The sequence below is a fragment of the Gekko japonicus genome, unplaced genomic scaffold (genome assembly GCF_001447785.1).
Source record: "Gekko japonicus isolate JY-2015 unplaced genomic scaffold, Gekko_japonicus_V1.1 scaffold1826, whole genome shotgun sequence".
In the NCBI taxonomy this organism is placed as follows: domain Eukaryota; kingdom Metazoa; phylum Chordata; class Lepidosauria; order Squamata; family Gekkonidae; genus Gekko; species Gekko japonicus.
In genome coordinates this window covers 192709-204588 of record NW_015171557.1, presented here as the reverse complement: position 1 = coordinate 204588, position 11880 = coordinate 192709, and the positions used below count along the sequence as shown (strand labels likewise).

General features: G+C 47.7%; 1 protein-coding gene across 1 annotated transcript in view; it reads right to left on the bottom strand.

The window, feature by feature from the left end:
• NRG2 (neuregulin 2) overlaps positions 1–11880 on the bottom strand; it is a 321168-nt gene that overhangs the window by 134646 nt on the left and 174642 nt on the right. The window lies entirely within an intron of this gene.

The following is an 11880-nucleotide window of genomic DNA, read 5'->3' as shown; positions in this document are numbered from 1 at the left end:
CTTAGCTCAGGAAGGAGGGCTACAGAGCAAACTAATTTATGCAGCAGCCAAATCACTCGCTCACAATTTTAATGCCAGTAGCTCACAACGTAGAATTTCTGCTCACAAGATTCCACAGCTTAGAGGGAACATTGCCCGGGACTGAGAGAGCCTTCACTTGCGTCCGCTGCAGCTCTTCCCACCCCATACACCTGCTGCACAGCTCCCCCATTTTCCCTTGCGAACGGATGCCAGCACCATTTCTCCCCGAGAGAGGGGGGGGGATAAGATGCCCATCCGAGTCGGAAGCTCCACTCAGATCAAAGAGGGCAGCGCCATGATCTCGCGCAGGCCATTCTGGAAGGATGCTCGGCGCCCTCCTGCCGCAGCTCCCGCTCTCCCCAACTCCTCTGCCCTGCTGCCCGTCTCCCTTACCGCTGCCGCTGGTGCTGATGCTGCTGCTGCTGCTGGTGGCAGACATGCTGTTGATTCCACCGCCTGTGCCGATCTGACGGGCAGCATTGGGCTCCAGGAAAGGAAGAAGGGGAGGAGTATTCTCTTCCTTACAGTTCAGCTACAATCACTGCAGATTTTTCTCTCCCCCCCCCCTTCCTTGATGCTCATGTGCCTGCCTGCTCGCTCTGGGAATGTACTGTACGCTCACTCTTCGGCTGCCAAGTGGGAGACCGCTCAAACACCCTCCCATAGAGGAAACAACGGGCAAGACGGAAGGTCATGCTGCCACTCAAAACCACAGTCTCTCTCCCCCCCCCCCATCAAGCCGTTAGCTGCAAGGTCCCTAAAACAGGGAGGAGGGGAAGCAAGCCTATGGGCAGAGAGAGAGAGAGAGAGAGAAAGCAGAACCAGGCCAGCGGATAATTAGAAGACCCCACCGCACCATCAGGTAAATAGCCCCACACACCCTGCATCTGCTGCTGCTGTAAACCATGACCTTTGCTGGATGCTTTAGAGGCAAAGGGAAATTAACCCACTCGCATCGGGAAAGATTGGGCAACATTGCAGCATACGGCAAATGCTCCTCAGCCAATGTGTCACACACAGTAGGGAGCTTGGCAGCCTCTGAGACATTCCTCTTCATTAGAATAGCTGGGTGGCTTCCCCCCCCCCCCATAGGGTACAACCTCATTTTTCTAAATGTCTCAAAGACATCCAAAATAGAACCTGAAATTCATATAAACCTGGCACGATTGATCGGAGTTATCTGGCGCGGCCTTCCCACTTGTTTGTTTAATGATGCCTAAAAGATAACCCTACCATCAATGTTCCCTCTAATCTGTGAGCAAAAATTCTACTTTGTGAGCTGCTGGCATTAAAGTTGTGAGTGAGCGATTTGGCTGCTGCATGAATTAGCTTGCTCTAGAGCACTTCCTTCCTGAGCTAAGACAAAAACGTGTGAGCCAGAGGCTAGAAAACTGTGAGCTAGCTCACACTAACTCAGCTTAGAGGGAACACTGCCTACCATCTTTTCTACCAGCCAATGTGAAACATCTGGGGATCTATAGCTCTACAAATACAGAGAACAGACTGCTGGACAATTTGCAACCTGTATTTCTGGAAGCAGAGCCTGATACCAAAAACATGGGCAAAAGTTCAGAATCCTGTACATAAGAACGTAAGAGATGCCAATGTTGGATCAGGCCAAAGGCCCATCCAGTCCAACACTCTGTATCACACAGTGGCCAGAAATACCAGGTGCCATCAGGAGGTCCACCAGTGGGACCAGGACATTAGAAGCCCTCCCACTGTTGACCCTCCCCCCCAAGCACCAAGGAGACAGAGCATCCCTTGCCCCAGAGTCCCTATCTATACCTTGTGGCTCATAGCCACCGATGGACCTCTGCTCCATGTGCTTATCTAATTCCCTTTTGAAGCCGTCCATGCTTGTAGCCGCCACCACTTCCTGTGACTTGGGAAAGCAGCAGCGGTAAAGATGGAAACGTGGCTCAGGGTTGTATTTCCATTTCTCCATATCCTCTTAAATGTCTTAATAAAATCCAGACAGCAATTAATACCTTTATTTGGAATTGTAAATGTCAGAGAATAGGAAAGGAGGTGCTGCAGGTATCACAGTGTGGGCCACTGTGGTGGAGGCAGGGGTGTCAAACGTAAGGGTCAGGGCCTGGAACTGGCCCATCCAGGGCTCTTACGTGGCCCACCAGCAACTGATGCCAGAGAGGGAACAGGAGGCTTCTGGGGGGAGGGGGAGCGGAGCCACTCCGATTGTGGCTTCAACATGGCGAAACAACCTCATCGGCAGCAGTCAAACAGGGGGTGTGTGTGCAGACAATCCTCTGTTGGGGCCTTCTGGCAGCCATCTCCGCCGCTGTATCCATGCACACACACCCCAATGCGGTAGCTGTGGTTTCGCCCATGAGGAGGCATTCTTTGGCAGTTTCTTCCACACATCGAGGGGCCTTGTCCCGCAACTGAGCACACGACCCGATGGCCGAGCCTCCCTCTCCCACGGACCACCCAGTACATAGCTCGGCCTGACAAAGTGACATCTGTGTCCGATCTGGCCCTCGTAACAAGTGAGTCTGACACCTCTGAGTTCAAATCCCCACTCTCCCATGGAAGCTTGCTGGGTGACCTTGGGGCCAGCCACACAGTCTCAGCCCAAACTACCTCACAAGGTTGTTGTGAGAGTAAAATGGAGGCAAGGAGAATGATGTTAAGCCACCTCGGGTCCCTAGTGGGGGGAAAGGAGTGGCATAAATTAAATAAGTCACATTTTAAAGGAGGAATAGCAATTCCGAAAACCTGAGATATAGCAGTGAGACTGGCAGGCAGTCTTACCATTACGGCTAAGGGAAGATAGCTCAGGCACAGTGTGGCATATCAAACAGATGGGCACTGATACTATACTATCCACTTGGGGGAAAAGGACACAAAGGAAGTTATGACTGAACTGATAGCTGCTGGTTTGATTAAAGTTTTTTGGGGGGAAACAGGTCACAAATTGTGCCTTTAATGTCTCCACTGGAATCAATTATTGATCACCCTGATTTTAAAATGGCCAGGCAAACTGACAACTTCAAAGTGTGCACAAGACACGGTTCAATGCAGTTAATACATTTCGGAGGCGCCCAGTCCATAACACCCTTTGTTGCAGTGGGAGAAAACTATAGTCCAGAAGAGGTCTCTAGGTACCAATATATGCAATTAAGGAACTTTACACAGATCCTGAGTATGAGGTTGAATATTTACAGGGAACTTTTTTTTATATGTGTGCGCGTAGCGATTTGTGTGTGCACCTGGAAGTCATGGTGACCCCTGGTGACTGACCCCCTACTGGTGGCTTGGGGGATAGTCAGAGAGGTGGCTGAATAAGGCCTGCCCCCGCCTCCCAACTGCTGGTATTCCAAGGAGGTCTCCCATCCAAGTACTTGCCAGGTTCGGCCCTGCTTAGCTTCCAAGATCTGAGGAGACTGGTCTTGCCTGGGCTACCCAGGTCAGGGCTCAGCATATCTGGATGAGTCTTCGTTTTCAAGACCAAGCAATTAAGATTCTCGCTGCTGTCAACATATTTAGCATCAACAATCTAAATTTACGTGGTACTGAACTGTAGATAAGATCCCTAAAAAAAGGGTAAAGTTGGGTTTTTATTGCCCGCTTGCTCAGAATCTCGCTTATATTTTTATCCCAATACCCTTGGGCCTCTGAACAATTTCACCAGATATGTGAGAAACTTCCCGTCATCACATCTCCAACATCTACTAGATACTGAAGTGAATATTTGTGCCACTCTAATGGGGTGCAATACCACTTATAGCAACATAATCCTTTTCTCTTTAACCGCCACATTCGTAGTAAATCATATGCATTACTTCAGTTAGCACCATTCCTGTGTTGATGCACTGATAGGCGAGTCTCTTTTCTATTTTCGCTGAATGATAATACTGGCATGGTCTGCGCTGAAAAGTCCCTTGTAGAATTTTTTCAGTAACCCCTTCTGTGTAGTGCTTAGAGGGGGAAAAAACGTTCAGACTTTTAAAGTTCCCTGTAGCCCTGATCAAAGCAGGTCCATCTAGTCATAAGAACATAAGAGGAGTCAATGTTGGATCAGGCCAATGGCCCATCGTCCCTATCTATACCTTGTGGCTAATAGCCTCTGATGGACCTCTGCTCCATATGTTTATCCAGTTCCCTCTTGAAGCTGTCCATGCTTGTAGCTGTCACCACCTCCTGTGGCAGTGAATTCCATGTCTTAATCACTCTTTGGGTGAAGAAGGACTTCCTTTTATCTGTTCTAACCCGACCGCTCAGCAATTTCATGGAGTGCCCACAAGTTCTTGTATGGTGAGAAAGGGAGAAAAGTACTTCTTTCTCGACCTGCTCTGTCCCATGCATAATCTTATAAACCTCGATCATGTCACCCCTCAGCCATTGTTTCTCCAAGCTAAAGAGCCCCAAGCGCTTTAACCTTTCCTCATAGGGAAAGTGTTCCAACCCTTTGATCATTCTAGTTGCCCTTTTTTGCACTTTTTCCAATGCTATAATATCCTTTTTGAGGTGTGGTGACCAGAACTGTACATAGTACTCCAAATGAGGACGTACCATTAATTTATACAGGGGCATTATGATACTGGCTGATTTGTTTTCAATTCCCTTCCTAATAAGCCCCAGCATAGCGTTGGCCTTTTTTATTACAGTCGCACACTGTCTTGACATTTTCATTGAGTTATCTACTATGACTCCAAGATCTCTCTCTTGTTCAGTCTCTGCCAGTTCAGATCCCATCAACGTGTATTTATAGTTAGGATTTTTTTTGCTCTAATGTGCATCAATTTGCACTTGGCCACATTGAACCCCATTTGCCATGTTGACGCCCACTCGCCTATCCTCAACAGATCCCTTTGGAGTGCCGCACAATACTCCCTGGTTCTCACCACCCTGAACCACTTCGTGTCATCTGCAAATATACCCACTTCACTGCTTACTCCCAACTCCAAATCATTAATGAAAAGCATCGGACCGAGTACTGATCCCCGTGGTACCCCACTGCTTACCACCCTCCACTGAGAAAATTGCCCATTTATAGTCACTCTCTGTTTCCTATTAATTAGGCAGCTTTTGATCCACAACAGGACTCGTCCTTTTATCCCATGACTACTGAGCTTACTTAGGAGCCTTTGATGAGGAACTTTATCAAAAGCTTTCTGAAAGTCAAGGTAAACAACATCTATTGGGTCCCCCCATGTTTGTTCACCCCCTGAAAGAATACTAACAGGTTAGTGAGACAAGTTCTTCCCTTACAGAACCCATGCTGAGTCTGCCTCAATAGTTTTTGTTCATCAATGTGACTACTAATTCTTTCCTTAATAGCAGTTTCCAATAACAGTCCAGCAGATTGTCTCCAGTAGTAACTAATCAGGTGCTTTTGGAATGTTTATACAAAGATCAAGATGGCTACCGGCCATTGTCTTATTGGTTTTTTCACCAAGGAACCTGACAATTACAATCCTTAAATATAACTGTTCAGCTGTCATGGCTAACAGGCACAGACTAACATAGGGCTTGATCCCACAGTAAGCTTCCACCATTGGAAAGAGAGGATGATTGTGATGGATTTCCTCGAGGCCACAGGATTCTTCGTGTTATGATTTCCCACCGTACTGGGATTACCAGTGGGATTTATTTTTTAAAAAATCCAAAGGAATAGAATCTAGGCATGGGTATAAAGTCGCCCAAGCCTAGCTTGTTAAGTGAAGGGTAGTGAGGCAAACTGCCAGAGCGCACGGCTTGCTTTTTGAAAGTGAACAATGTTTGTTCGGAAAACACACACACACACACCACTGGGGTAAATATTATCCACCCGGAGTTGGGCGATGTTTAGGTTTCAAACATTACATGCCTAAGGGAAACCTTACCTCAGGCAGGTGTATAAGATATCCAGGCAGCGTTCTGCTGCCACTCAGTTACACACCAGGCCCAGCAAACCCTGACCGCCTTCTGGAACATCTCCATCACCCAGACTTAAACCAAAGGGTTGATATCTTCACAGATCTTTAATCCACACTATGGCGATCTCACCATCTCCCATCCATGCATGGTGGGGCATTTGGAGGCAGAGCCCCCCCATGGATGAACCCTGCCCCACCCTGGGAGGATGCCAGCCCCCCAGACCCCCTACAGCCAGTGTGCCACGCCCCTTAGCCCTGCCTCTCCACCGCCTCGCTGGCTCTTCAATGGAAGCTGCCCTGCTGCTTCCGGTCAGATTTGCTCCCCGCTGATCAGCTGTTAAACCTAACAGCTGACCTAACAGCTGATCAACGGGGAGTGAAGCTGACCAGAAGGGGCAGGGTGGCTTCCCTTTCCTTCTCCATCCTCCCCGCCACCTCCAACAGCAGGCAAGCGTTCCGAGTGGGACTGGTCCGAAGATGTGGCGACATAGCTGCGCTGCACAGCCGGAGCCAATCAGGATGGAGGCCGGTGCAGCAAGCCGTTGCCTAGCCACGTACGAGGGAACTGCCCAGAGGGAGCCGCTGCAGAGCCGAGCCGAGACGCCGTATGGAGTCGGAAGAGAGAAGAACTGCCGGAAGAAGAGCAACAAGCCGGTAGGGTGCCTGATAGGCACTCACCTCCCCAATGACTATGTGGCCCTAGCTAGGAGTATCAATAAGGCATGTAAACCGCTCAGAGCCTCCGGGATAGAGCGGTATAGAAATTGAAAGTAAATAAGTAAATAAATAAATGGGGGGCCCTGATCGGTGGGGAGCGAAACTGACCAGAAGTGGCAGGGGCCCTTTCCTCCCCAGCCCCCCCCCCAACCTGTCTGTCACAACACTCTGGTTAAACTAACACTTTACTTCCACTCCCAACCTCACACTCAACCCTCAAAGCCTGACTGAGTAAACCAGGAGTCCACACACTTTTGAGACTGTGGGCACCTTTGGATATCTGACATAGGGTGCCGGGAACAATCACGAAATGTCAGGGAGTGAGGTTATACCACAATTTGACATTTCGGGCAGGAACTCTGTTTAACAGGATGTCTTTTGATCTGCTCAGCCAATCAGAAGCCCTGGTAGGCAACTGCCCCACCGAGCCTTTCCCACTTTCTAAAATTACTCAGCAGGCAATCGGAAAGGTACCGGCAGGTGCCATGGTCTCCACGGCCACTACGTTCGGGATCCCTGCAGTAAATTTCCCCCCTGTCAGATCTTAATTCCTCCCCAATACTCAGCTCCTGTTGGTGAGTTCAGTGCAGGGCCCTGATCAGCTCCTGTGTTGCCAGGGTCCATTCCCAGCTCCTGTGTTGCCAGTCTGGTGCAGTGGTTAAGAGTGTGGACTCTAATCTGGGAGAACCGGGTTTGATTCCCCACTCCTCCACGTGCAGCTGCTGGTGTGACCTTGGGTCAGTCATAAGTTCTCTCAGAGCTGTTCTCTCAGGAGCAGTTCTCTCAGAGCTCTCTCAGCCCCACCTACCTCACAGGGTGTCTGTTGTGGGGAGGGGAAGGGAAAGGGATTGTAAGCCGCTCTGAGACTCCTTTGGGCAGAGAAGGGCAGGGTATATATCCAATCTCCTCCTCCTCCTCCTCCTCCTCCTCTGCTCTACCTGTCACACAGCAATCCTCTCTGACTTCCTCCCTGCCACCAGAGACCCTCCAACTCATCCCTCCTCCTGTTTCTGAGGAGTGCATAGTCTAATCTGGGAGAACCGGGTTTGATTCCCCACTCCTCCACTTGCACCTGCTGGTGTGACCTTGGGTCAATCACAAGCTGTGGCACAGCTGTCCTTGAAAAAGAGCAGTTTGTGTCAGAGTTCTCTCAGCCCCACCCACCTCACAGGGTGTCTGTTGTGGGGAGGGGAAGGGAAAGGAGTTTGTGAGCCGCTCTGAGACTCCAAGTGAAGGGTGGGGTATAAATCCAATTTCTTCTTCTCCTTCTTCTGCCCTTTCCCTGCGGAACAGCATTTCAGGCACCATCCAGGCCAACTGGCCTGGAGAAAAAAGATGTCCTGTCCCTTCAACAGTTCAATCAGAAGTAAGACCCATTCTATTTAATTGGAATTACTCCCAGGAAAGTGTTCCGAAGAATGCAGTCATAATGTCTCTTGGTAACCAAACCTCAGAACGTTCTGTAACTTTTCAATAAATATATTTTTTCCCAGATCAGAGTCATGCCAAATTTAGTTCAAACTACCCGTTTCAATGCTTCTGCTGATGTAAGTTAATTAAATGCTTAAACCTTTAACAAAGTTTATTTATTAGTCCTGAAATAAACAAGATTTGGATGTCCTGTGCATTATACAATATCCTTACCCTTTTAGAAAGCTTGTTATTCTCCTAGTTGTCCTATTTTAAGGGGACATCATAGTCAAGCTTGGCTTCTGAACATTATCTAAGAGGGGAAAATAAGGGGTTTACTTCTTCCTCCATGTCTGTTATACCCACCACTTGAGCATCTCCCCAGCAGGGAGCGGTGTAAATTAGACATGCATTTAAACCATGTCCATCTCCTCATGCAGGCCAGAAAAATATGCTCAAAATCTGGTTTTCAGACCACTGCCTGGGAGCTGTTTTCTGATAAGGGATTTATGAATCCAACAGCCAAACACTTTAGACCAGTAGGGTGCCAAAAATATAGCCTCTGTATTCTAAAACATATCCTAACCCCAAACTAAAGGAAATCTTGAGGAGGAACTGTAACTCTGTGTCAGTGGGGTAAAGAAACAAAGACAGGTCTTATGTTACTTTTGCCTCTCTCCTTCCTCTCTTGTGTACCCTGACTTTCATCAAAATAGAGATTGTATACTTCAAATTTATTTAAAACATTCCTCTCCCACGCTCTCAACAAAAAGTTCACAAACTAAAATACAACAAAAAGGAAGGAAGAAATGACCAGAAAAATAACATCAGCAGCAGGGCCAATAAAATGAACAATAAAAAGCCACAGCGTAAAATCAGCAATCATTCCAAGACCATTACCAAAATTCATTATTAAATCATTATTTGGTAATAACACCAAATCACAGTATACATTCTAACTAGGATTGCCAGATCCCCCGGTGGAGGTAGGGGTCCCCTGCTGCCAAGCCTCACCTTCTGTCCCCGGTCAGTTGGCCGGTGGGGGGAGGAACTTACCCCTCAAAAGAGAAAAGATCCATCCAATGTGCAGTGACATGTCTATGTATCTGCCCACATGACCCAGAAGTGACATTGTCACATCCGGGGTGTCAGGGCGACGCTCTGGTATTTGGGCAAAAACTCTATGGTAGAAGCCAAATTATGTGGTTGGGGTTGTAATTAGTGCATGCACCATACTCTTCCACAGCACAGTTGTGCTTTTCCCTTGTGTCTGTGTGTTGCTTTGTTGCTCATTCATGTTTCATGACAGTTACAGTGCAATCCTATGCAGAGTTCTGATTTCAATGGGCTTATTAACTCTGCATAGGTGTTTAGAGGCCATGAAGAAATGCATTTTTTTTCTTTGGAGGTTTGAACTGAGTAAAACCTTCACCTGGAGTTTTTAAAAGTTCTTCTGTTGTCACTTCCGCACTGTCATTTTTGCCACTCATTTGTCCCTGTTGCTTCAGAGTTTTTTTTTCCTCCCAATGTGTTTCGCTCTCTCTAGTAGTCCCAGAAGGAGCAAAACACATGTGGAAAGGGGGGGGGCAAAGCAACAGGGACAAACGAGTGACAAAAAATGGCAGTGCGGACGTGGCCTGTGTCTTGACAGAGAACAGGCAGGAAGGGGAGAGTGGATTCAATTGCTTTCCAGCCTCACCTCAGCCACCCTTCTAGAAATGCAAATAGGACTAGGAAAAGACAAGCTCACCCCACTAGAGCTAGACAGGTGATATCCATCAGGAAACAGAGATTTGGAAGGCTTAAGAGGCTAGAAAAACTTCAGGAAGAATCTCCTGGAGACGTCACGAAACGTTTCTTTGACTTGACCTGAACAGTGGAATGAGAGAGATGCTAAAACTTCTGGGAGTGAAGAGGAGGGTCTCTTTTGTGCTGATCCCACCGAGGCAGACAGAACTCTTATCTGAGGTCTCTAGGAGGCAGTCATTGCCACGTGCTGGCCCACACATCTGAGCAGGGGCTTCAAGGTAATGGAAACCCTGTAGAACAACTGTAACTTCCTACACTAAGGAGCCTGCTTTATATTTAACATCTGCTAGGGCATGTATAGAGAGAGGAGGACAGAAGAACTGTGTTTGACCTTTTCTTTTGAATCCCTTGCTTAATCTGTTGCTGGTCTGAAGGTATGCTTGTGGACATTTTCTTTTTAATAACTGCTTAACAAAATAAATAACTTTCAATGCTGGTACTGGTTCTCTGTATTACACAGACCTCCGCCATCTTGGACATGCTATTTTAAAAGGACCTCCAGAAGGAAAGGGAGAAGCAGTCAGTTGGCAAGTGGCTACTCCCCAGTGGTGTACAAGGCAGTAAACTATCCCCATGGTAACCAAATTCTGGATAGTGGGAGACACAGAGATGAGGCCTTGAAACTGGGAAGGGAAGCTGGGCATCCTGGCCCTCCCAATGGGCAATTCCTACAAAGGCTAAGTGGTGGCAGCAGCTGAACAGAGAGAGAGAAAAGCCCCTCCTGGTGTTGGAAAACCTTGGAAGGCCTTCAGGTCAGAGCAGGGCTGTTTCACCACAGAGGCCTATACAGTTCGGGAGAAAATCTTCAGAATTGACGTTGAACTGCAGGCTGTGGAAGGTCAGTAGTTCAGCGGTTCGAGACCCGGGTGCCGCAAGACAGGGTGAGCTCCTGCCTCTAGTTCCAGCTCCTGCCAACCTAGCAGTTCGAAAGCAAGAAATTGCAAGTAGATAAACAGGGACCACTTCGGTGGGAAGGTCACAGCGTTCCGTGCACCTTGGTGTTTAGTCATGCCGGCTACATGACCACAGAAACGTCTTCGGACAGCGCTGGCTCTTCGGCTTGGAAACGGAGATGAGCACCGCAACCCTAGAGTCGGATTCGACTGGCTTTTGAGCAAGGGAACCTTTACCTTTACCTTTACCTTATAGTGTTATAGTTAAGCTTCACATAAGACGCATCATGACTGCCAACAAACCTTTAGTTGGTGTGGAATATAAATATATAAAAAGAAGAGGGAAAAGAAACCTCGACATGAGCACACCGTACAGCAGGACTCAGCTCACATCCATCTTAGCACACAGACCACATCGGATCTGCTGGAACAGCCGGGTAGTCAACTCTTGAAGAAAAAGTTATCCTTCTAAAACATATTCCATACGCTCCAACAATGAAGGAAACCTGCAGCATGTGGACAAGCTAACACAATCCAATGTTTGCATGAATTGAACTGCACATATGTTCTTTTTAGGGCTGCCAATTCCAGGTTGGGAAATTCCTGTAGATGTGGGAGAGTGGAGCCTGGAGCGGGTAGGGTATGAAGCCATACGGTCCACCCTGCAAAGCAGCCATTTTCTCCAAGGGAACTGATCTCCGCAGTGTGGAGATCAGTTGTAACTCTGGGATAACTCCAGGCCTCACCTAAAGGTTGGAAACTCCTGGTCATTTTGTGTTTGGTACACATTTTTAAAAAGCCCTGCAAGTAGCTGAGTGCAGGATTATGGCGTTAGTATTGTGAGACCACAGCAGAAAAGTTTCATATTTCATCTACTTTTAAATTAATCACAGGCAAGAGCAAGTAGTCAGCCATCCTGTTTTGTTTGATACAATTCCACTAATGGAGACACTTTCATCTGTTGGAGGGTATGCCCGCCTGCTAGCATTACAGACTCACAGAATCCACTCAAATGAGATGTATCCTTGGTTGTAAGAGTCCCAGCAGCTGCTTGTTCTAAAAGAAGAAGAAGAAGAAGAAGAAGAAGAAGAAGAAGAAGAAGAAGAAGAAGAAGAAGAAGAAGAAGAAGAAGAAGAAGAAGAAGAAGA